The sequence below is a fragment of the Symphalangus syndactylus genome, chromosome 6 (assembly GCF_028878055.3).
Source record: "Symphalangus syndactylus isolate Jambi chromosome 6, NHGRI_mSymSyn1-v2.1_pri, whole genome shotgun sequence".
Taxonomy (NCBI): Eukaryota; Metazoa; Chordata; class Mammalia; order Primates; family Hylobatidae; genus Symphalangus; species Symphalangus syndactylus.
Genome location: NC_072428.2, coordinates 71,606,633 through 71,634,403, shown reverse-complemented (window position 1 = coordinate 71,634,403; position 27,771 = coordinate 71,606,633). Strand labels below are relative to the sequence as shown.

Here is a 27,771-nt window from a genome sequence, read left to right as displayed (position 1 = left end):
ACTCCATCTCCACAAAAAATACAAAAACTAGACAGGCATGAGGGTGCATGCCTGTAACCTCAGCTAAGTCTTAGGCTGGACGATTGCCTGAGCCCAGGAGGCTGAGGTTGCATTGAGCAGGGTTGTGCCACTGACTCTAGCCTGGGTGACAGAGTGAGACCCTGTCTCACACACACACACACAAAATATTAGTTCTGTTCTCTTCCTGGGTTGATATCCTTCTATTCTATCTAGGCCAGAATGCTTTCTGAAATGGAAATGTGCCTATATTCCTACCTGCTTAACCTTATTATGGGATTTTGATAAACTAGAAGAAAGTAGTTACACTCCTCTCGATGTCAAACAAAACATACTTGATGTATTTGGTGCTCAGTGTATGAATTGTTCTTCCCACAAATGCCTTGGATTCTAGTAAGGGTGAGTTCCTTGTATTTCTTTAACTTGCCACAATCATCTATACTTCCATTATTTTGTATAACATGATTACCTTGTCAGTGGAAATATAAATAAATAAAATTACTTTGAAGCGCTGTGGCATTGCCCAATAGAATTGACGATCCACCAATTTTATAACCCAGACATTCCAGTTATCGGAAGATACTGTCCGGAAAGAGAATATATTGGCTATTACATTAGGAGACATGTTCACAAAATCAAAATACAAAAATCATTCCAAATGTACAACAGCAGAAAATGAACAAATATATATTATTATGCACCATTTATCCAAGTTTGGGTTTTCCACTAAGAACTCACTCTTGATTGTTTACATAAATAGATCTGGACCCTTTAAATATTTTTTTCCCTTGCCACGTTTTAAGATGTCAATCTTTGTGAGTAGAAAGCATTGGAGAGAAATTCCGAAAATGCGCTTCCAATCTGCTTTAGAAATGACACCTCCAGTGTGTGGCCCGGAGGGCATACAGGGATACACCAATGCCCAGATTGTGTAGTTCAGGCAGCTGCTATAGCAGCCACTTCCTGAAGTTCATGGTGGCCAGGAGAACTGAGCAGCCATGAGCTTCTCCTGATACTGCCCTTTGCCAAATCTGAAGTGGAGCCTGTCTGGCATGACATTTCTTTGTAAACAGCTTTACAAGTGGCCCAGAAGGCAAGTTTCTGGGGAGCTCTGAAGTGTGGATTGAAAGCAAGTTTTTCAAGCGCAACAACACAGCGACTTCTTAACATTCAGTGAGGCCAAGGGGTGAGGGGAGTCTTCACTGGCTACTCCAACTTCACCCTGGAAATAATGGCAATTCCATATATGTGCTCATCACGTATTATTTAGACTTCTTACGTTCTACTACACAATATTTCCTTGTTCAAATGCTGTTATAATTAATCATTCTTTATATTAACTTTCCCTATTCACATTATTATATGTTTTCTCTGTCTTGACAGACCCTGAATCTTCCTTTCATTTGAATAAATGCTATCCATCTATCTATCTATCATCTATCTATCTATCTACTTACTTATCTTTCTATCTGAACACTTAAAGACCAGTGTAAAAAAATCAAGTACCACGAAACTACACATGGTATGATTTTATTTTAAAAAGTTCAAAACTACCTAAAGCCAAACCATAAAACATGTAAATAATATAGCCATGTGTGATAAAATTATAAAGAATAACAGAGGAAATAAAGATAAACACAAAATTCAAGACAGTGAAAAAGCACAACTGTCATTAGTGCACAGGGAACCCAAAGATACTGGAAATGTTATTTTCTTAACATGGCTAGTAGGTTCACAAATGTTCATTACTATTTTTCTCTATACTTGTGTGTTATATTATAGTCTTTTACATAAATAAAATATTTTAATAAAAAATAGTGATTTCTTATGCTATAGAGTGATTACATATACTAAAAGTGTAATTTAATCAGTGTCCCAACTAGTGCGCTGAGATAGTGATCCTCTCAGCCTTGGGAGGCCAGGCAGGGCGTGAGGCCTCTGGCTTGGAGCAGTTGCGCATATTCCGCAGTGTGCTCTATGACAAACTGATGTATTCCCACGTATGAAGCCACATGGACACATTAGACTTGATTCCCTGAAAATGCCAGATGAGAGTTTTACGATATTTGTCCATTCCCCTTGGATTTAATACTGACTTTGATTCTTCTACTTCAGAATAATCTTGTATAATTATAAATTTTGATTTGTTATTTTTAATCCACAACGAGAAAATAAAAGAAAAAATATATACACAGACAAATATATGAAAACTCACATAACTGTATATACTACCCATCTTTGTTTCTAAAATACTAATTTTAAGATACATCAATATACCCATCATGATTCTTTCTGAGTGACATACCACACAAATTCACTATGGGTTCTCTAAGGAATCCTCTTAGGCTACTTCTTTCAAAGCCTCTGAAGTTGCCTGCCCAGTGAAGTCTGCAACAAAGCTTTCTCTTCACTTCTCCCTTAGCCTTGCATGGGTCCACTTTCCTTTCAATATCAAACAGAGTATTAGAAATTCCTGGAAATGACTCCCCTGAATACTTGTTGTGGCTGCTTGGAGCATAGATGACATACCAGTTGATAAAACAGTATACTGTTTACTAGTTGCCCAAATGATATGGAAGAGAAACACAAGGGCACTCTACAATTCTAACATTGAATATTTCTAATTTAACAATTTGAACCAGCCACATGTCAATCAAACTTCCACATTAAATCAACTCCAAAGACTATTATGGTCAGGTGCGGTGTCTCAAGCCTGTAGCCTCAGCATTTTGGGAGGCCAAGGTTGGCGGATCACGAGGTTAGGAGTTCGAGACTAGCCTGGAAAGCATGGTGAAACCCCGTCTCTACTAAAAATACAAAAAATTAGCCAGGCATGGTGGCACGTGTCTGTTGTCCCAGGTACTCAGGAGTCTGAGGCAGGAGAATTGCTTGAACCCGGCAGGCAGAAGTCACAGTGAGCTGAGATCATGCCATGCCACTGCAATCCAGGCTGGGCTACAAAGCAAGGCTCCATCCTTTAAAAAATAAATAAATAAATAAAATGGAAAAGACTGGTTTATGAAATATGTGTTAATTAATAATATTTGACTTCGAACAAATAACCTAAAGTGGTAAGTGCTTCAATGCTACAACAGCAACAACGATAAAATAACCACAGCAATCGTGCTTGGTAATAAAGTATTTACTTACAATTTTTCTAATTCTTCAAGATAAACTACACACAGTTGATATTAGTATTTCCCAGAGGAGGAAACTGAGGTCTGAGAAATCAAGTTGCTAAATGGTTTGTCTCAAGGCACATTACAAATAAGTGCTGATTTTTTAATATATCATAATAAATGATAGCACAACTGTGATCCTTAAAGTCCTGTTTGTGATTAGTCAACCATCTATTGTGGTTTTTTTTTGTCCTTTTAAAAAAAGCCACACTACCATGTTAGCATACTTAACATAAAACATGAAGAAACATCAAAAATAATTTTGTAATGTTTCATATGACCACGACAGACGAATGTTTTATGGAACGGGCAAAGACATTTTCATATCATAGACCTAGAAAGGAAGGACAAACTCTGAAGAGAAAAATAAGGCCAGGAGCGGTGGCTCATTACTGTAATTCCATAAATTTGGGAGGCTTAAGTGGGAGAATTGCTTGAGGCCAGGAGTTTGAGACCATCCTGGGCAACATAGGGACACCCTGTCTCGACAAATAAAAGTACAAATATTAGCGGCACGTGACTGTAGTCTTAGCGATTTTGGAGGCTGCGGTGGAAAGATTGATCAAGCCCAGAAGTTTGAGGCTGCACTGAGCTAAGATTGCACACTGAACTTCAGCTTGGGAGACAGTGTGAGAACCTGTCTCTTAAGAACAACAACAAAATAAGCTGGGGCGATGGGTAAGTTAAAAATATGCTGCCATTGGCCAACCAATCAAACTGTTGAAAACATGCTCTTACTCCCAAGCCAGACACTTTGATAATCCCTGGACAGAAAGATGGAGCCATTTCTGGCTGTCCAATGACCTAACTCCTTTCAATACAGATAAGATCAACCTGGGGATAGTCAATGTTTGGCTGAAAAAAATTATAATAGTCAAGATTTGGGAAGAAAAACACCTCTAAATGTCAAAAATACGAAAAAGAACAAATAAAGATGTGTTGACTATATACCTTACATATAGAGAGATTTACTGGGTTTTGCATATACGTACACAAAAATATATTTAAAATAGGAAAAGGGCTAGAATTATATACACAAGAATATAACCATGATTTCATATTTTTCTGATGGAATTAGGCAGATATTTACTTTCTGCTGTGGCTTTCTTGATCTTTACAGTTTCTAAAATAAACATTATTTTAAAATAAGAAACAAAAAGATACTGAAAATAAAGATATGCAAAAATTATATTACATTGTATGAGAGAATATTATATTTATCATTACTACATATATATTGAAATTTTCTATTGGCTTGCAAGAAATCATCTATGATATTTTTCCACAGTACAAAAAAAAAAGAAAAAGTGATATTATAACAGGGAATCATTTTTTCTTTTCCTACCTATAAAAACGTCTATCTGGTAACCCTAAGGATCAATAAATGCTCATTACAGAAACATTGGTTGATTATTCATAATTCTCAATAATATTGGAATGAGAAATAAAATGAATATAGTTATAACTTCATGAAAATGCATTTCTATAGACAAAATAAAAATTTCAGAACAAAACTGAACTTAATCAGTCAGCTCTGGGGATTGGTTCCAGGACACTGACAGAGATCAAAATTTGTGCATACTCAAGTCCAGCAGAAAAGACACGTATACATGAAAAGTAGGCCCCCCTCTTCTGTGGAATTAACAAGCTGAATGTGAAAAAACACTAAACAAATCAAATTGATTTGTCAGAAAAATAATCCAAATTTTAGTGTAAATTATTTAATATTTCATCTTTTCAAGTGATTTTCCGAATAATGTAAGTCCAGCATTCTCAGAGTCTGAAAAGACTTTCTGGCTTACCTTGCTCTGCCTCAGTGAGGAAAGGTAGTTGCGGATGTGGAATGTGGAGCCACATCTGACCTCCCTTGTGTTAACTGGCCATAATATATCTCTCACCACATGCCTAATGCCTTTTGACATCCTGGTCTTCTTATTGTTAAGACAATGAAGTAGGCAATAATAAAAAAGAAAATATTTCTGAAAAACATGGCTAAGAGTCCCAATGGAACGTAACAGTTTTGCTTTATTTTGTTTTGTTTTTTAGAAAAACATTCATAATTTTCTTACTTTACACATTTTTCATTAGTTCTTTATTGACCACATCTGAGGTTCTCAGATTCAAGCTCATGTAATGAGTATCATTCTGTGAAAAAAGTTCTGACATATCAAAGCTAAAGGAAAAATAATTGTTGAGGTTTGTTCCGTAGAAATAAATTGACTCACTTAAAAGCCTTTTCTTCTGGATTCATGTCCTTCCTACATTGTGATTTTTTTAATTGTCAAATAAAAATCTGTAAATATCCAATAATCATATGATGCACAATGATAAACAATGTCATACGAAAGTGCTCAGCAAGCCTTCCATATTCGTGATTGTTTTTGAACTCAGGCAGGTGAAGTAGTAGGAGGTGCTCCTTACAATTTTTGTTTTGCAAACATTTATTTCTTCATTTAACCCACGACCACAACCTCCCTGATTCACCAAAAATTGAGTAAATAATCTTTGTTTTGTTTTTTTTGTTTTTTTTTTGAGACAGTTTCGCTCTTGTTGCCCAGGCTGGAGTGCAATGGAGTGATCTTGGCTCACCACAACCTACACCGCCCAGGTTCAAGCAATTCTCCTGCCTCAGCCTCCCGAATAGCTGGGATTACAGGCATGTGCCACCATGCCCGGTTAATTTTGTATTTTTAGTAGAGACGGGGTTTCTCCATGTTGGCCAGGCTGGTCTCGAACTCCTGACCTCAGGTGATCCGCTCGCCTCGGCCTCCCAAAGTGCTGGGATTACAGGCATAAGCCACCATGGTTGGCCAATCCTTGTTCTTATGAATCATTTTTATTTATTTATTATATTTATTTTTTTTTAATTTTTTTAAAAGTACAAACAAAAAGATGTATATCAAACATATTAGGATGTTTGCACATGGGAAGATGGGGAATAGAAATAGGGGGTGGGAATTAAGGAAAATAAATGAGAGAGGGACATTCATTTTATGGATCAATGATAATAACTCAATCCTCTATTTGACAAAGAAGAAGGAGAAGGAAAAGGAAGAAAAAGAAAGTGGGATAAAGGATCAGAAAGGGAGGAAAATAGAAAAAATTAGAGTATGACTCCTGGTTAGACCTGTTTTGTTGTCACTTGGTTGGTTGGTTGCTTTCTCTGTTGTATTTTTCGTATGTTTCACCATGTTAGCCAGGCTGGTCTCGAACTCCTAGCCTCAAGTGATCAACCCGCCTCGGCCTCCCAGAGTACTGGGACTACAGGTGTAAGCCACCACGTCCAGTGCCAACATTGCTTCTGGTCTCTGTGGTAGACCTCCCAGATGGGTGGCCGGGCAGAGGCTCTCCCCACATCTCAGACGGGGCAGCCAGGCAGAGGTGTTCCTCACTTCCCAGACAGGGCAGCCGAGCAGAGGCACTCCTCACTTCCCAGACGATGGGCGGCCAGGCAGAGGCGCTCCTCACATCCCAGACAATGGGCAGCCGGTCAGAGACGCTCCTCACTTCCGAGATGGGGCGGCCGTGCAGAGGCACTCCTCACATCCCAGAAGGGGCGGCCGGGCAGAGGCACTCCTCACTTCCCAGATGGGGTGTCCGGGCAGAGACGCTCCTCACTTCTTCCCAGATGGGGCGCCCAGGCAGAGGCGCTCCTCACTGCTTCCCAGAGAGGGTGGCCGGGCAGAGGCGCTCCTCACTTCCCAGACGATGGGCCACTGGGCAGAGGCGCTCCTCACTTCCCAGACGGGGAGGCCCAGCAGAGGCGCTCCTCACTTTCCAGACGATGGGCAGCCGGGCAGAGGCGCTCGTCACTTCCCAGACTATGGGTGGCTGGGCAGAGGCGCTCCTCACATCCCAGACAATGGGCAGCCAGGCAGAGACGCTCCTCACTTCCCAGATGAGGTGGCCGTCGGGCAGAGGCGCTCCTCACTTCCTGGACAGGGTGGCCAGGTAGAGGTGCTCCTCACATCCCAGACGATGGGCGGCCGGGCAGTGGCGCTCCTCACTTCCCAGAAGAGGCGGCTGGGCGGAGGCGCTCCTCACTTCCCAGATGGGGCAGCCACGCAGAGGCGCTCCTCACTTCCCAGATGGGGCAGCCGCGCAGTGGCGCTCCTCACTTCCCAGACGGGGCGGCCGAGCAGAAGCACTCCTCACATCCCAGACGGTGGGCGGCGGGCAGAGGCGCTCCTCACTTCCCAGACGATGGGCGGCTGGGCAGCGGTGCTCCTCACTTCCCAGAGGATAGGTGGCCGGGCAGAGGCGCTCCTTATATACCAGGCGGGGCGGCTGGGCAGAGGCGCTCCTCACATCCCAGAGGATGGGTGGCCTGGCAGAGGCGCTCCTCACTTACCAGACAGGGCGGCCGGGCAGAGGCGCTCCTCACATCCCAGACGATGGGCGGACAGGCAGAGACGTTTCTCCTAGACGGGGTGGCGGCTGGGCAGAGGAGCTCCTCATAACCCAGACGATGGGTGGCCAGGCAGAGACGCTCCCCACCTCCCAGACGGGGCGGCGGCCCAGCAGAGGCTGCAATCCCAGCACCCTGGGAGGCCAAGGCAGGCGGCTGGGAGGCGGAGGCTGCAGCGAGCGAAGACCACGCCACCGCACTCCAGCCCGGGCAACAACGAGTGAGCAAGACTCCGTCTGCAGTTCCAGCACCTCGGGAGGCCGAGGCGGGCAGACCACTGGAGGTCAGGAGCTGGAGACCAGCCTGGCCGAGAAGGCGAAACCGCGCCTCCAGCCAAAGGAGAAAAACGAGGAAGGGGTGGTGGCGCACAACGGCAATCCCAGGCAGTCCGCAGGCCAGGGCAGGAGAACCATGGGAGCTGGACGCAGGGAGTCTGCAGCGAGCCAGGGAAAGAAAGAAAGAAAGAAAAGGAAGGAAGGAAGGAAGGAAGGAAGGAAGGAAGGAAGGAAGGAAGGAAGGAAGGAAGGCACTTTGTGATATTTTTAACAAAATCATTTTTTGTATGCAATACTAATATTTGAAAAGATAAGCTTGAAAAAAATAATTTGGCAAAATAAAGTTTACAATCTTTAAAAATAAAAAGTTGGCCCTCTGCATACGTGGGGTTCTTTCCTTCAATACTGTATTTTATTATGTTTTCTTAAGACATGGAATTTTGCTCTTTTGCGAGGGTGGAGTGCACTGGCTTGATCATACCTCACCACAGCCTCAAACTCCTGGGCTTAAGCAATTCTCCTTCCTCAGCTTCCTAAGTACTTGGGATTACAGTGAATAACACTGGATTTTCTACCTATCTTTGCTTGCTGATGTGAAATCTACAGATCGAAAGGGCTGACCGTATTTTTTAAAAACATTGTGCTTAAGTAGACCTGTGCAATTCAAATCAGTGTTCTTCAAGTATGAAATGTGTATTTTAAATTCCTATAATATGCAAATGAAGAACAATAAAACACATAGCTACCTCATTTTTAAATCTTATAAAATACTATTCTGCTAAAGCTTATGAAAGCACATAAACAGCTGCATGTGCTAATGGGAAAAAAGATAGTGATTTTTATTTACATTGATAATAACTAACTGATAAATCCAGGTATACTAATATAGGCAAGACTTCTTCACCTTAGGTCTCCTAGTAATCTGCTCACAGAAATAATATTAATATTAAATTAAAATAATCTAGTAATGTTTAGTAAGATGCCTGACAAATTATAAATATTTACCAAGTGATAACTAACAATATGTTAATTTTTAAAGCTAAACCTATTAGGAACACATAACATGGTGCTTATTTCAGTCGTTCTACAATATCTAGACGCCTGCTATGAATCAAACGCTCCCTGCTTTCACAGAACTTACAGTCCAAAAGGAGTGATGGGGTTGCTATTGCAATAAGAATGATTCGATCTAATTGAAAGTGTATCAACAAGCTCTGAGTAGATGAACAATGAGTCACTGAATTCAATATACCATTCTGTCACAATGTAATTAACTATTGAGAAACCATCATTACATTAAGAAAGCATTAATTATTATATTCATTCATTTATCTCTTACTTTTTATAATGTAGTTTTACTAACAGTTGGCATTTGGAACTGGCTGATCACCTCCTATGAGCCAATTACTGTTTTGAATGTTTATACAATACAGGATTTTTAATCTTCAGAGCAATTCTGCAAGTTGGGCAGGCTAGTAGCCCCATTTCATAGATGAGATACTAAAGGATCAGGAGTTAAATAACTTACCTAAACTCACACTAGATAGTTTTAGAATGAAATGGGAGGTCTATATTGTTCTTTCAACTGCACCCTATTGACAAAGGAAAAATAGGAATAACTACAAGCCCCATAATTTGGATATCAGCTCTAATCAACATTTATGAATTTAGCATCATGAAATCAGATTTTGAAATAGTATATAGTAAATGAAACACAGACTATCTGTTAACAGCTCTCATAAACAGATGAGACAATCAAATAAAACATAATTTCAATAAAATGCTATGGGTTTCTGGATCAAATTCACAATCCATTGCTACAAATACAAAAATTGATGTGGCTACACACATGTAAATGCACAAAGACACACACACACACACACACTTCTCTTTCTCTGTATCCTGTGTTAACACCCTGTATCCTTTGATACAGGGGAAAGAAGTCGTACAAGAAAAGCAGGATGAAGACATGTCTCTTCCTTAGATTTCAAAGTTTTTGTTGAGAAATTCAACATTCAACTTAATTTACTTAGTGAGAAATTACTATTATTATGTGCAATGCACTGCTCTGTTGTTTCAGGAATTGTAAACATCTTATAGAGACACAGACTGGATCTTTACTATCATTTGGAGAAAATGAAACAAATATAGAAATACTCAAGGAAGAAAAAGCTGTGTGTCCTTAACAAACCATAATTCAAATGATGAGGCATTTTGTCAGGGAGAGAAAACATCATTTTTCTTTTAAAGATAGAAAATCAGCTTCATGGAATCTGCTTGCATTTTCATTCTCATTGTTGACCTATTACCCACATAAAAAAAGTTGGAAAGAATTGTGAACAATAAGGAAACAATTCTCCCAATATTCCTCTGAAGATAATGCAGTGCTTATACTAACTGATTAACTTCCTTTACATTTTACCTATATTTGTTGAATAAAATTAATCAAATTATATATACAACTTTACATTCTTTCTGCTTACTTCCTATTTTGTTGTAAATATCTTCTTATATTGTATATGTAATAATCTTTTTTTTTTTTTTTTGAGATGGATTCTTGCTTTGTCGTCCAGGCTGGCCACCTCCTGGGCTCAAGAGCTTCTCCTGCCTCAGTCTCCTGAGTAGCTGGGATTACAGGTGCCTGCCACAACGCCTGGCTAGTTTGGTTTCTTTGTTTGTTTGTGTGTCTGGATTTTTTTGTTTGTTTTTTAGTAGAGATGGGATTTCACCATGTTAGCCAGACTGGTTTCAAACTCCTGACCTCAGGAGTTTTGTCTCACCCACCCAAATTGCTGGAATTACAGGTATGAGTCACCACACCTGACTCTAATCATTGATTCTAATGATTATAAAATGTTCTCACTGGGGAATATCGACTTCTTTAGTAATTTCTCTTCTCTTAGGCAAGAGGTTATTTTGAAATACTTGCTATTATCATTTTAGAACTCAAGTCTTTTTCAAAGCAGTCTTTCATTTCCAAATTTGAGACTTTTTCTTTAGAAATAATTCAAGAAATGAAAATACTGTGACAAAATATAGAACTTTGTGACAGTTCTTGGACACTTTAGAAATATATAGCTATTACTTTCAAAAATATCAATATAATTCACAATATTATCAGAAATCCATGGAGAGCATATGCTTCAGTGTAGCAGACAGAGCAATGGGCACAACCAAGGTGTCAATTGTTATGCTACTGTGAGCAGCAGAACAATAGCAAAAGGGTTCTATCTAATCATTTCAACATGGGAGCAAACTTTTTATTAGGATTTCTTGCTAATATCAAAATATTCAGCTAAAACAATTTTGTTTCCTGGGAAATGATATAAAATATCAGTAAGCATGATAAAATACACTATCACTATGAAATGCAATAATTACTGGATGAGATAAACAGGGTTTCACAGAAAGATGAAGTCTTTCTTCACAAAGAGATTCTCAGATTATTTGAATGATATTTAATAAACTTAGAGTTGACCCCTGAACACCATGGTGGTTGGGGTGCCGAGATCCCATGTAGTCAGAAATCAGCGTATAACGTTTGACTTCCTCAAAACTTAGCTATCAATAGTCTACTGTCGACTAGAAGCCTTAATGATAATATTCACAGTTAATTAATGCATATTTTATATGTTATATGTATACTGTATTTTTACACTAAAGTTATCTAAAGGAAAGAAAATGTTATTAAGAAAATCAAAAGAAAAATATATTTAATATTCATTAATGGAATACTAAATCTAATTAGTGGAAATGGATCATTATAAGGGTTTTCATCCTCATCATCTTCATGTTGAGTAATCAGACAGGGAGGAGAAAAAGGAGGGGTTGGTCTTGCTGTCTCAGGGGTAGCAGAAGCGGAAGAAACTCCAATTATAAGTGACTCACATAGCTCCAACCAGTGTTATTCAAGGGTCAACAGTATATATAGGTCAAAAGTTTTAAAACTATATTCTGTAATTTTCTGAATAAAATTAAACTACATTACTTAAAAAAATAGAAAATTTCTTGGAATTTCAGGCAGGTAAATTGGGGTGGGGGTTGCTGGAAACTATATACTAGATAAACCATTGTACTATTGCATTTCCACTTAGTTCACATATGTGATTAGCACACATATGATGAGAGAGGCAGTGCTTAGAGATGTAGCAGAAAAGGTAGCCTAGGGTAGTTCAAGATGGGGCTTAGATGCATGGCTGAAGAATCTGTATGGATCATTTACTAATTCAAACATAAAATGAATACTATGAAGAGAAGAGGTGAAATGAAATTACATGTACATTCTGAAAGAAGTAAAGATTTCCCGATGGAAAAGTAAAAACAAATAATATTAAAGACACTCCCAAGCACTAAGAAAGAAATTGGCTCTGTGAGAAAGAGAGAGATATCATCAGCTTAATTATTTATATTATAGGTCATCTTGATGTTTTAAAGGTGATATCCTTAAGGATATAACTTACAATACTTTTTTCTTCAAAATATCAAGTGCCTACTGTGTCTTAATAAGTATTCTAAGCCAATGCAGAAATGAACAAATGAGACAGATTTTCTTGCACCTAAACAGCTAATGAGGTCGCAGGGTGAGAAACACAAGTCGACAAGTCAAAATACAACATTGAAAAGTGAAGCTGGCACAGTGGCTCTGGCCTGTAATACCAGCACTTCAGGATTCTGAAGCAGGAGGATCACTTGTGCTTTGTAGTTCCAGACCAGCCTCAGCAACAAAGTGAGAGCCCATCTCTAAGAAAAGATAAACAAGAATAGCTGGGGATGTGGCATGTTCCTGTATTCTCAGACACTGGCTTAGATGAGAGGATTGCTTGAAATTGGGAAGTCAAGGCTGCAGTGAGCTGGTATGGCACCATGCTTAAGAATGGATGACAGAGCAAGATCCTGTTTTGAAAAAAAAAAAAATTGGTAGAGAAACGCATTGTGATAAGTGCTTTAGAGAAAAATACATCAGGAAAGGAAAATAAATTAAGTATCATAGACAAAATTGATTTTTGTTGTGTTTTGTTTTTGTTTTTGAGACAGAGTCTCGCTCTGTCGCCCAGGCTGGAGTGCAGTGGCGTGATCTCAGCTCACTGCAAGCTCCGCCTCCCGGGTTCACGCCATTCTCCTGCCTCAGCCTCCCGAGTAGCTGGGACTACAGGGGACCACCACCAGGCCAGGTTATTTTTTTTGTATTATTAGTAGAGACGGGGCTTCACCATGTTAGCCAGGATGGTCTCGATCTACTGAACTCGTGATCTGCCTGTCTCGGCCTCCCAAAGTGCTGGGATTACAGGCATGAGCCACTGCGCCCGGCCCAAAATTGAATTTATAATATCATGGTCAGAAAAGACCTAGTATAGAATATATTTGGGCAGATACCTAAGGGAGGCTAGAAACGAAGGCGCGTGGCTATTTCATGTATTTCAGCTTTTTCCTAGCTTTTTAGGAAGTGATAACTACATTAAAATATCTAAATGTAAACTGATTATTTCTCCACAGCATATTTGCCCCCATTTTCTGTTATGAAGCTTCTGATATAAAGGAGAAGGAATGAGAATAGAGAAAACTGAAGCCAGATCTCAAGGTTGAGAGAAACTTACTTATGATCAGTAGAGTCTCATAATACGTATGGCAATTTAAGCATGGTAGGTGAGTGTTATTCCGTGGGAAATGAATCAAAATCTTACTGGGAATACTGAAAGTAAATAGGTCAAGTGTATATGGAGACCAGAGACAAGTGCTCTGCTGCCTTTGGCCCAGAGCACAAGCAACATCTTAAAGCTTCATTACTTGTTTCTCAATATAAGAGGAGAAGAGAATGTCTGCCTATTGACCTCAACAGCCTCCTCCTGCAACTAATCATCCTTCATTCCCCTTGTCCCTGAATTCCCTTGACCCGCCCCTCCTTCATTTGATTGGCTCTGTGTACTTGTTAGAATCAGAAGGTCGGGGGGAACTGTGGCTTCTGAACATGTACGCTAGACTCTACCCATATCCAGCCCTGTGACCCTACAAACATGCTCAACTGAATTCCTTCCATAGAGATACTCTTCCTGCTGAGTTTCTCTCCTCTGCTCCTAGAGCCAAATGGCATCTCCTGTCCTATCCCTGGATGGCTTAACCCAGGAAATTTCCTGGATCCAAGAGGAGTCAGATAAAGGAATGGTGGCCTTGTGGGTGCTGAGATTCTCATAGAGATAAAGGGGATATCCTGAAATCTAGGGTTTCTTCCTTCCCTTTTCCCTCCCTTACAGCTTCTGCTGCTCCTGGGAGCTTTGCTCTATCTCTCATCCAGCTCAGACTGTTGCTGAGCCTGATAGTCTTTGCATAGCCAAGGTGGTTCTTGAAGAACTCTTGTCTGCACGAGGTCTGAGCTGCTTCTCCAGAATCTGCAGCACAGGTTTCCATAACTGCATGAAGATCTGGAGCTGCCGGTAACTAGGCAGAGAGTGTTCTCATGTGTCTGACATGGCATGTCACTCCTCTCCATGAGCGGTAGAATAAATGCATTCAGATGAAGCCCTGCCATCATTACTTTGTCAAGTAGAAATGCATTTCAATTTACCTCAGAGCAACATGTCCTACACTACCGTGGCCCAGGGAGATCCCTGAGATGGAGCTTTGTAGACTTTCCCTCCTTTACCCATTGAGCTGGGATGAGCAATGCCAGGTATTATAGGAGGGAATCCTACATCCTGTGGTTGCTGAGAGGTCCTTGAAAGCCTTCATCTGGAGCATGAGGAGCAGGAGAAATGTCCCTTCTGGAGTGGAGGCCGACAGTGTTCTTAGATTAAATTCTTACATTACAATAAAAGTGAATCGCCTGGGCACGGTGGCTCATGCCTGTAATCCCAGCACTTTACTAACCACTCTACTAAAAATGCCAAAAAAAAAAAAAAAAATTAGCCAGCCATGGCAGTGGGCACCTGTAATCCCAGCTACTTGGGAGGCTGAGGCAGGAGAATTGCTTGAACCTGGGAGGCAGAGGTTGCAGTGAGTCGAGATCACTTCACTGCACTCCAGCCTAGGCAAGGCAATAGAGCAAGACTCCATCCAAAAAAAAAAACAAAAAACTTCTGTTTTGAAAAGACTGAATCATCATCTATCTTAACACCCCCCTATGCCCCCTGAAATGCAGTCAGTTGAAAGAAAGGGGTTGGTCTTCAGAGATTTATATAAGGATACTTCAAGAGCCAATCTCATTCTTCTCCAGAACCCACCGAGTGGCTTTGCAACTGGCCTTGGAGACTTCCAAAAGCTACCGGCACTGCACGGTGAGGCTCTGATCCCTGAACTGAATTCATCTTATTTGACAGCAGGCTTTGGTGAGAACATAGATATTTTTCTGAGGTAAGTACACAATTTCCAGAGTAGGAGCTACTATTAGGTTACAAACCAAAACAAGCCAAATTTGGGGACTTTAATTTATCTGCAAACTTAGATTATTTTTAGATGAAATGATCTCATTTTCTGAGTTTTAAAAACGGCTGCATTTCTTTTTTAAAATTATTCTAAACATAATCCGTAGGTTTACAAGCTCCATTTACTTAACCTATTTACAAATTAACATTTTCGTCATCTGTCTTGCTACATGTTCCTCAAATTAAGGTTATCATTAATTTTTTACTTAATGTATTTCTAAGTTATTTGTGTAGATTGTTAGCGTTTTGCAATAGTTTCCAAATATCTAGTAGTTTTTTAATCTCTGTGGGTTCTATAAATGGCTTATGGGTGTTGTAATTTATGTGTATAAATGTGTTACATTCTGCTGTACTAGTGGTAATGTGCCTGTGTTACAATGTATGGCTATATATACGTAGAGAGTGCATTGGATGATTCGGGCAAACATTTTTTTCTAAAAAATGGTAAGAGTCTCTTCACAAACTTCAGTCTGTCAAAGAAAGCAAGAAATGAGTATTTCTGCAGAAAAGTCTCACTGGCAATCATGCAGAAATATCAGAAATAGAGGGATCATATATTTATACAGTGTAGAAACCAGGATTTAGGTTTTTCATTTCTTTGTTTCTTTGTTTGCTTTAGACAGGGCCACCCAGGCTGGAGTGCAGTGGTGGAAATAAGACTCACTATTGCCTCTACTTCTCACTTCAAGCAATCCTTCAGCCTCATCTCCCAAAGTAGCTGGGACTACAGGCATGGGCCCTCATGTTCGGCCATTATACATACATATATATTTATAGAGATAGGCCGACCTAGACATTTTGCCATGTCGCCAGTCTAGAACTCCTGAGCTCAAAACACCCTGCCTGACTTGGCCTCCCAAAATACCGTGATTTACAGGCTTGAGCCACCTTGCTTGGCCTAGGTTTTTTTTTCCTCTTTTCTTTTCTTCAAAACATACATTTAAAACTCTGACTTACTCTCTAGTGCCTATTATTATTGCATAATAGTAACTCGTTTTCTGACTGCGTGAAAGAGTAATGATAATGCTTCCAAAGAGCTTAGAAAATATTTCTATCCTTTGTGTACTCTCCTACAGTTTATCAATCTTTTTGTAATTTTAATTACCTGTCTTTTAAAAATGTCATAATGTTAACCAGTATATCCCCAAATTAACAGACAGTCCAGGAACAGTAAACACGCCAGAAAGTTTTTGTTGATTGAATTAACATAGCAGCCTTGAAAAGCGATGATTGTTTGTTTTACCTTGGAGAATTGCCTTTACCTCGATTTGTCTGTTTTATCTTGGAGAGTAAAGGCTAGCTTTTTCTGATTGGGGTCTAAGTATGAGTTTTGCTCTAATATTTTCTAGCAGGGTCTTTCTGGAAAAGTCACGATGGATGGTTGTTACAGTTAAATAAAAAAGTGAGAGTGGAAGAGCTTAGTTAGCTCGCCTTCTCTAAACCAATCACTGGCAATTAAGAGTGTTACTGATTCTCAGACCATTCAAGACTCAACCCTTGAGTTTACAGGTTGATGAAACCTGTGAAGCCCAAGCAATTTGGTGGACACTAACCCTTCAAAAAATCCGACATTCTTCTATGAAAGAAAATAGAGTTTGGAAAGCTGGCCTTGTGTTGATTGGAGAACAGTCACGTTTTCCTACAGAGGTCGATATCTCTTAGTGCCTTGGTTTTCTGTTTTTCTATCTCTGTCGTTGCAAATTAGAGCCTATTCTTCTCTAGAAAGAAAGGATATTATTCAATCACAACCTGATTCAAACTTTGCTTGGACCTTTGTCTCTCCAGGGTAGAAGATTAAATTCTTGTGGTTTTCTTTCCTTAGGAAAGTGGACTCAGACTTCTCACATGCCTTCCAGAAGGAACTCACCTGTGTCATCTGCCTGAACTACCTGGTAGACCCTGCCACTGTCTGCTGTGGGCACAGCTTCTGTAGGCCCTGTCTCTGCCTTTCCTGGGAAGAAGCCCGAAGTCCTACCAACTGCCCTGCATGCAGGGAACCATCACAGAACAAGGACTTCAAAACCAATATTCTTCTGAAGAACTTAGTGACCACTGTGAGAAAAGCCAGTCTCTGGCAATTCCTGAGCTCGGAGAAACAAATATGTGGGACCACAAGGAAACAAAGAAGATGTTCTCTGACATGGACAAGAGTCTGCTCTGTTTGCTGTGCTCCAACTCTCAGGAGCACGGGGCTCACAAACACTATCCCACTGAAGGGGCAGCTGAGGAACACCAGGTAAGAGATAGCTCTGCGATCACCTGAAAGCTGGAAGTTGGCAGAGTTAAAGAGATTAGAAGGACGATGAGAATCATCATGGTGATTACTCCATTCTTCACTGAGTGCCAGGTGCTGTTCTAGGTACCAATGATGGAATTTTGAATAAAATATGCAACTCTACCTTCCTTCATGGAGCTCGGACCCAAACAGAGCGTGAACAAGTAAATGTCATTATTATTGAGTCTACAGTTCAATGCTAAAGGCATTGAAAAGCCACCAAAACTACTAGCGCAAAGAAACGTATTTTGGAAATATATTTAATATTATTGGACAAACGAATATGGGAATAGCACACTACAAAATCTGGGGCTATCATAGTGGGTTCTGAAGCAGGATGTTTCCCTGAACATTAGTCAGGTTACAGGAAATCTTCACTTTTCAGTTCCCTAAACTGTTCCGCCTTCTGAAACCTCAAACTGAAAAATATCCATTGAGGATGAGCAGTGAAAAATTTGTTTTTCTTTCCCCTTTCTAATGTATTTATGTATTATATCCCTTGCTTGCATATACCACTCAGAGTGTGGAATATATGGTGTTTCATTTTCTGTTGTTCAAACTCGTAATTCTTTTGCAGGAGAAGCTCTTAAAGCAAATGAGGATTTTATGGAAAAAGATTCAAGAAAATCAGAGAAATCTAAATGAGGAGAGAAGAATAGCCTTCCTCTGGAGGGTAAGTATGAGACCGTGAGTCCTCACGACCAGCTTGAGACAGGCATGCTGAGAGCATTTATATTAGCAACTTGAGTTGAAATTTTCATATACCAGATTTTGTCATGTGTTCATTCATAGGCTGGAAAACAACTAGACTGTTCAATATAACAATTGTTCAGGTTTTCTGTGAATGCTTTTCAGATAAACAAAAATAGATATAAATTCTGAAGGACAAGTAGGTGCTTAAAATTAGTAAGTATTTCAGGCAGAGATTTCTGTATAAACGAATTATGTAATATTGATTAAATAGTATATAATTGAGGAATAAAGGCATTTAATGGTGAATATGATGTTGTCCAGGGACAAAAAAGCAGGTGGGATCAGTAATTTAAGAAATGTGCCTGTGCTGGTGAAATCTGACAGCAAAGGACCCAAGATGATTCCAGCTCAAGTAGGAGAAAATATAACAGGATGAAAAGCTGAGGAGAAGGGACAAGAAATGACCGGGGGAGTGAGAGAATAAATATGTCAATATTGAGAGGAGAAACACAATGGAATGGAGATTCATGTTCTTAGAATGGCAGGGCAATTCAGAGCCTGTGGTTTTTGAGGGAAGAAAGATGGGAGACAGAAAAGAAGTAGTCGGTTTGAGAGATGGGGGTTAAATTTTTTACTAAGGTCCTTTCCGTGTGATGGCTTCTGATCCTGATTATAATATATTAACAACATCTCTACTTAGAGTGATTATTTGGGCTGTGAAGTACAAAGGTTTGAGACTACAAACTAATTGAATAACAAAGATTATATATATTATTGATGACAATTTAACAATCAATCATTAATTTTAGTTGTTTTCTAATGGTATTTCAGATTTAAGAGGACATATATTTAAACATTTAAATCTAAAGGGCTTTTTTGCAGGTGTTCGAGAATTGATGAATTACACAAATTTTGAAGGAAGGTCTTGATTAACTCATCATCCTGTTTGTAAAGGGTGGAAAATAAAAGAAGGGATGAGGAGGATGAATTTGTGGGTTCTGTGAGGTGGAAGTAGACCTAAGCATTTAGCCTACAAAATCCATGTCCCTACAGAGTGATGTGGTTTTATGGGCACAGATGATCAGGAATTAGTATAAGAAGCTGCATCCAGTTCTCCATAGAGGAGAAAAACAACATTTAGAGAGACTGAACAAAGAATACCAAGAGATTTTTCAGCAACTCCAGAGGAGTTGGATCAACATGGATCAAGAGTAAACACTTGAAAGAAATGTATCAGGAACTAATGGAAATGTGTCATAAACCAGATGTGGAGCTGCTCCAGGTAAGAACCGAAAGAAAGCTTTATGGAATTGTGCAACTAGACTTCCATAGAACGTTTTCTACCACAAGCTTCCTCCTCCAGCACATTTCATTCAAACTCTGGAAGAAAAAAGTTCATGTGAAAATTATATTTTTGTTTCCATAGGATAGTATAAAGAAATTAGGGAAAAACTAACATTTCCTTCTTCCTCCTTTTGCGAAGTCCTAGGTTTGAAATGCTCTTGATTTGAGCCACATTACCCTTCGGGGACTAGCCCTGAAAAAGACCACATTGTAGACAGCTGCAGCAATGCGCAGTCACTACTCACACCTTTCCCTCTCACTCAAATTTAGGGTCCTGAATTTATCAGAAATAGATTATGTCAATAGGTGTTACAGGTATAATAAGTGTTAGAGATGAGAGTACATTTTAAAACTGTTGCAGTGATAGTATGTGGTAATTCTAAAGTTTTCGAAACCTAAATATCAGATCCGCAGAATAGCAACTTGTTTGTTTGTTTGTTTGTTTGTTTGTTTTGAGAGGGAGTGTTCTGTCATCCAGGCTGAAGTCCAGTGGCCCAATCTCAGCTCACTGCAACTTCTGCCTCCCTGGTTCAAGCGATTCTCCTACCTCAGCCTCTCTAGTATCTGGGAATAAAGGTATGCACCACCGCACACAACTAATTTTTTTTGTACTTTTGGTAGAGATGGGTTTTTGCCATGTTGTCCGGGCTAGTCTGGAACTCCTGACCTCAGGTGATCCATCCACCTTGGCCTCCCAAAGTGCTGGGATTACAGGTGTGAGCCACCTCACCCAACAGGAATAACAACTTTCTAAAGAAGTCATTTTTTTTTTCTCTCTCTCTCTACAGGATTTGGAAGACATGGTGGCAAGGTATGTTATTTGCCATCAGTGTAAGCTGGAGCACAAGGCATGCTATGAAAAACATCAAGCTGTTTCCAACAAAGTGAAAACATAATTTACTAACACCACAATGTGTCAGTGTGATTGTGTGGGTGTGTGTCTGTACTCATGTGTTTGTGTTGTATGTTGAATGTTACCTATGCCTTTTATCGGACATTAAACTTTTCTTACTTTTCCAAGTAACTCAGGGGGTTATGTTTTGAAGAGTTCAATGCAGAAGTTGCTAGAATAAGATTGCCTCTTTTTAGGATTCAGAATCATAATTAGAGATCAACTATTTGGTGGCAGATAGGGAGAGAGGCATTTATTTTTCAGTGGAAGTAGGTTAGAAATGGAGTGAAGAGTTAGAAAGACTCCCTAAAAGCCAGAAACCCATCCTAGGATTGTGGAGGTACATTACAATGTCAGAAGTGGGTTTGAATGAAGCATTTTCTGTTGGAATCTATTTCTTAAACACAGACATCAGAAACTTAACCAACTCAACCTACTTCCTTGCAGGAGTGAGTCCGTGCTGCTGCACGTGCCCCAGCCTGTGAATCCAGAGCTCACTACAGGGCCCATCACTGGGCTGGTGGATAGGTTCAACCGCTTTCTAGGTGAGTGTCACCCTCTTGGTGGGATCCACATGCAATGCCTTCAATTCTGGTTTTCTATGGGCAGCTTTCCCAGTGTAATGATCTTTCATCTAGAAGAAAATAGCCTGTGAATAGGTATTTATATTTATAGTTTCATTGTCATCAAACAGACAAAACTAAATAAAAGATGGTGGAATCAGCCATATAACAAATTTCTTAGAAAAGTAAAATGTGCAGAAGAGCTCTTTAGGATGTGGAACCATTCATGTATGTTTCAACCGTGATACAATTTCCTGTATACAATTATTACAGGAAGTATACAGAACTGAATTAATTCAGGACATTTCAATTTCAAATTCAGTGCAGTTAATGGCTGATTTGAGTGACAGTGCTTTTTCAAATACATTTCAGGTGAAGTTTCATAGCATTTATAATTTTAATCATGTGCATTTTAATCATCTAAAGCATACACGAGTAACTTATATAACAATGCAAATCTTGAGAATCTGTGACCGATAGGAACGTGATTTGTTGGTTGATGAGGCCTTAGATAGAACTCCAGGATAGATCATGATAAATCCAGCAGATAAAAGATGTCTGTGCCTGAATCTGGCATGAAAGTCAGATAATTCTTGCAAGGAAGCTGCACTTTTCAGAAGGCAGATTGAGATTTTCTCTTTAAATATGAATTGACTAGATTAAGTGGCAGATTATAATATTTTTGGCAAAGTGATAACTTTTGTATTTGGGTCTAAGAATGGCTCCCCACCTCATCTCCTGTCCCAAGCCTCCTGCTCTGCCCTGACAGAGAAGAGACAATGAAGGTTAATTTTATTGCTATGGACTTGGCTGCAGTGCAAGAGCTTCCAGTTTTCAGTTGTTATGAAAGGTCGCTAACTAGACATAGACATGACCTTCGTCCCGTTTATGCTTTTTGAGTTTATAGAAATTGCGATCATTGAAGTTTAGGCGTTTCCTTGTGCAGATATCCTAACACCCTTTGATTCCAATATTTTTGCAGACAGAAGTTTCTTTCTAATCTTGACCTGTGTTTTCTTGTGAGAATCTCTTTCTTATCTGAACCTAAGAATTTATAAACTGCTTTTCACTGGAACATTCTCTTTTTTCCACCGTGGAAATTTCCTTCACTTGGGAAGTAACCAATTACAATATCAGACTGTTTGAGGATGTCAGAAGTTTGATGTTTAGACATGAATCTTTGCATTCTGACAGATCTGACAATTTTGCTGCATGAGGAGCCTGGGTCTTCTCCTCTGGCAAACACTACTGGGAACTGGATGTGGACAACTCTTGGGACTGGGCTCTGGGAGTCCGTACGGACTCCTCGATAAGGAAGGATAGCACAATCGTTAAATCTAAGCACATATTTCTTCCTTTATGTGCCTGCTGTCCTGAACCATATTTCCAGGGATAACCTGGCATATGTAGACACTATGTAAAGCCCACATCCATTAGAATTTTATAACACTATGTTTTCATGTGACTGTTTTCTTATTCCTGCAGTGCATATTTCCTGGGATAATAAAATAACCACTTGGTACATTCCCCTTGTTTGAAGTTGTGAGACAGCTACTCTTTGGTTCTGATGATCTCAACATTGCCCCAACTCCAACAAAATCTAAGTGTTTTCTTGATGGCGAGACCTGCCATTCACCCTTCGAAGATATTACTGAGAGGTGGATGTTGGGCAGTGTTGGAACTGGGCTGTTGGATTTTGCAATGATTCTTGGACAATGAGAAATGACATGCTGGTTAACTCCAAGAAAATTTTTCTACTTTTTTGTGTCAAGAAGGCTACCGGTGTCATATCAAGACCACTTCCCCACTATTATCTCAGTATCCAGAAAGGCCTCTAGGCCAGATTTGGGTGTTTCTAGATGATGAATGTGGCATCGTAAGCTCTGTTAATGTGGCCAACAGTTTTCTCATCTGTAGCCTCTCTGGTTCTTTCCCTTACCCTCTTACAAGATTGCTTTGCTATGCTTTCTTGGATTTGCACTCAAAGAATCAGAGATAGGTCAGTAACATGACTGAAGGTATCAGAAACACCAACTTCTGAGAATGCTAACCTACTGAATACTTGACATTCTTTATCTTTTTCTATGAAACTTTGTACCATTTTTAAAAGCGTGGAGGTATGCATTTGTTTTGATTTTCATTAAACTACTCTCTCTTAGAATACTGGACATGTCTTTTCTTTTATGCTGTATCTTTTCTTTCCCTTGATTTCCAAGCCAGCCCAGGTAAATGAATACCCGAGTGTGTTTATCCAAACTGATGGGTTAATGCAAGAGCACAGGTTACTTCCTCCTGAACTGGAATTTTCTTTTCTCTGTTCCACATCTGCTAAGTCCCATTTCATCAAGTGTAAGTTCCAACATTTCTTCAGGGAATTCTTTCTTTAGCTCCTGGACTAGATTAGGCTATTTGTTTTAAAGAGTCAGAAAACCTTACACTTTTCTTTGTAAAACTCACAGTGTAATAGTAGGCATCTTTTCTGCTTCTCAGATTACAAGAAGAGGATTGTGTTTGTACTACACACAGGTATATTCCAAGAAAGTACACAATGCTTAAAATACAACTGATATTCATTAATTGTCTGTTTGAATAAAAGAATAAATGCACAAAATAATTGATAAAAACATATTATACGACTGTTTAAAGGGCTGCCAAATTTACCCCTGTATTCCTTTTGATTTTGGCTACCGAATGTAACCAAAATCAACAGGGATACTGAGAAATATTATTTAATAAAGTTATAAATTGGACTGCTTATCCAATTGATAGGCTCAGTCAATTTTCTTTAGCTCAGGAACAAACTATTGATGGACACAGATCTTAAGAGAGTGACAATGATACAGATAAAAAGACTGAAAACCTGTAAGATTTTAGTAATTTCACCGATGGCATCCTACAGAAAATTACCTGGGAACATGTCATTACCAGAATAGAAAGTAAGACTCGCTTTTTGCTTCAGAAAATACAGAATACTCAGAAGCCTCATTACATTTTAAGAAAACTGCAAATTTATTTAGGTCTTTGAAGTTTTTAAAATACACGTGCAGTAAAATATCCTTATTATCGGAAATACCTATATTTTGATTGTGTTAATTTTGTATGAAGACTTTCCTTAAGTATCGACTGGAAATTGGTTCCAGGACTCCCCACAGATGCCAAACTCCTTAGATGCTAATAATCCTCAGATGTCCTTCCATAAGATGGGGAAGTCTTTGCATGTAGCCTAGGCACATCCTCCAATGTACTTTAATTATCTCTAGATTACTTAAAATACTTAATGCAATGTAAATGCTATGTAAGTAGTTGTTACACTGTATTATTTAGGGAATAATGATGAGCAAAAAATGTCTGCACATGTTCAGTGAAATGTAATCATTCCATTTTTTTCCTGAATTATTTAATCCATGATTAGTTGAATCCATGAGTGCAGAACCCATGCACATGGAGGTCCAACTGTATATCAAATATCATATTTAATGGTGTATTTTCTAGTATTTAATCTAATTACTGACAATATGGCACACAACAAACATATCAACAGTTTCTGATATGTGTTTTTTGAATTTATTTAAAGCAATCTAGGAATGCCTCCTTTAATGAGGATTGCTGAGAACAAAGTCTAAAAAGGCCGACTCCATTTATAAAGAGTAACTCTGATCCAAAAGTTTAATGACAGATAGGTTGCATAATGGGTTATTTCAATGATAGGAGGAATGCAAACATACAATTCTGGAGTCATTTATATTTTAATAGCATTATACTGTTTTAACCATCCTCATCTTGTATATAATCTCATTGTATATTAGAATACTACTATTAGAGCAATAAAGAAGAATAGATAAACACGGTCAACATTTTGCCTTTGTTTTGTTTTGTTTTTGAGACAGGCTCTCACTCTGTTGCCCAGGTTGGAGTGTACTGATGAGATCACGTCTCACTGCCGCCTCGACCTCCCTAGATCAAGCAATCCTCCAACCTCAGCCTCCCAAATAACTGGACTACAGGCTGAACTGTCATGCCTGAGTAATTCTGTTCTGGCTGTTGCTGGAAAGAGAGGGTCTCACCCTGTTGCCCAGGCTTCTCTCAAGCTCCTAGTTCAAGTCATCCTCCCACCTCAGCCTCTAACAGTTCTGGGACTATAGGCATAAGCCACTATGCCAGGCCTAAATACAGCCAATTCACCTGAAGTTTAAATTATTTGTGTTTCACTCTCTTTCATTATAAGAATAATGTGTGTCTTAAAATGTGTTCTTGAACATGAATTACTTTATGATTGCCCCTTCATAAGAATAGTTCTTAATGTTTAAGAATAATTCACAAAAATATGAAAATTCCTTCATAAACAATGACTTGAATTAATAGAAGGAATACTAGATACAGGCAGTGGATAATCAAATTTTAAGTGAATTATCTTATTCTGTCCTACAATTGTAAGAGAAAGTGATCCCCCCACCTCAGCCTCTCAAAGTACTAGGAATTATAGGCGTGAGCCACCAGGCCTGGCATAAATATGGCCAATAATTTAAACTTCAGTTGAATTGGCTGTTCTTATACGTTTATGAGAGAAATATGTTTCTCTTATACTTGTGAGGACTGGATGAGATAATGCACATACAACCTCCACTGATAGGGTAGAATCTCCACCCCGAACAGCAGGTCTAGCATTGCTATGCCCAAGTTTCCCACTGGCTGTATCTTCCGTCCCTCAAGGGATAAGACGAAACACTGGGAGACACCAACCCCCTACCTACTCCAGCACAGACTTGTAGAGCGTGTGTGAGTGCTAGAGAAGCCACTGTCAACTCCTTTGCAGTGATGTAGAGATTCATCTAGGAGGACTGACAGGCCGTAAAAACTGAGAGCTTTGCTCAATATCTCACATTAATGATTGATTTTGAATCGGTCATGAAAAGGTACATTCCCAAGCGTCAAAAACAATGGAGACCTCGGTTAGGAACATTAAAGAGGAACTTGGAATCTTTAACATGCTTTGTAGCAACAAATAAACTTCTGGCAGCCAGCCAGAAGTTCACCAGAGAAAACCAGGCAAAGAGAAAGCCAAGAAAAAGTGTCTTTGGATCACTAATTTCTGGAGATCTGGAAGGCTGTGTATCTGTGAAAGCCTGCACCCGCTCAAGAGCAATCAAGGTGGAACGCGGACAAATTTGTAAGCACTCCCCAAGATAACCAATGATTCATCAATAAAGAGCCTTTAGCCCTACTGGCTGAAGAGCTAAAGCACAAATTCTGAGTGAACACTGGGTGAACAATAAATTATTCTGTTCCAGGGAGTGATTCCTAGAAGCTAGACTTAAAAATAAAATCACAATCGTCTCCGGTGATCTGGAAGACTCACCATGCACTGTCGTAGCAGTAACCAGAGAGAGGATCTCTGAGCTGTTAGTCCACTGAATGTGGGACATAATTGTCAACTTCCTGATTTGTGAAAACAGTCTCCAAGCCACACACACATTGAATGGTAAAGGATAAAAATCTAACTAACTAGGAAGGCTTAGCCACAACTATTGAAATACCGATTTAGGTAGAAATAGAGGTAAATAGATATGAATATTGCTGAGTTTCATGTTTAGCTGAATTCATAGTAAATATTTATCATTGTGAATATGTTCATCTCAGAAGCCAAGAGCATACCTACTCTCAGATAAAGGTTTATATATATATATATATATATATACATTTATATGTGTGTGCATGTATATTTTATATATATATATTTCAAAGCAGTCATTCATATGTATATTTTTCAATTAGTAAGCTAATTTTCCAAGCACTATTTTTCATATATATGCGTATATATACTATATATACGCATATATATACTATATATATACATATATATACTATATATACGCATACATAATATATATTATATATTATATATACGTATATATAATATATAGAAAATATATATTATATATACGTATATATAATATATATAATACATATATATTATATATACATATATAATATATATAAAATATATATTATATATTATATTATAAATTTATATGTATATATATACATATATATACACGTGTATATATATAAATATATATACACGTGTATATATAAATATATATACACGTGTATATATACAGTCCCATCTGTTTTAGAGTATGAGGTGAGAGGATCACTTGAGCCAGGGGTTGGAGACAAACCTGGGCAACAGGGTGAGACCCTGTCTCTCCAACAATGACAACAACAAAATTACTCAGCCATGACACTTCAGCCTGTATCCAGCTATTTGGGAGGCTGAGGTCGGAGGACTGCTTGATCTGGAGAGGTCGACCCTGCAGTGAGGCATGATCTTACCACTGCACTCCAACCTGGACGACAGAGTGAGAACCTGTCTCAAAAACAAAACAAAACAAAACAAAAATAAAAAGCTGACTGTATTTATCCATTCTTCCTTATTGCTCTAATAGCTGTATCCTAATATACAATGAGATTGTATACGAGGTTAAGATGGTTAAAAGAGTATAATGCTATTAAAATTTAAATGACTATAGAATTGTATGTCTGCATTACCCTTGTCATTGGAATATGGATCCTGTCACCTTGGTAGTCAGCATAGTACCCAGTAGGTAGTTTTTAAAAAATATATCATAATCATTTATTAATGTGGAAATGATCATTCCAAAGATAGCTCCAATGTCCTTGTCACGCAGAGGCAGCAGTGGTCAGGAGT

General features: G+C 39.0%; 1 pseudogene; it reads left to right on the top strand.

Annotated features, from left to right (window-relative positions):
• Nucleotides 1-14,994: 14,994 nt before the first annotated feature.
• LOC129485325 (tripartite motif-containing protein 43-like) lies at nt 14,995-23,061 on the top strand (annotated as a pseudogene).
• The last annotated feature ends 4,710 nt before the right edge of the window (nt 23,062-27,771 follow it).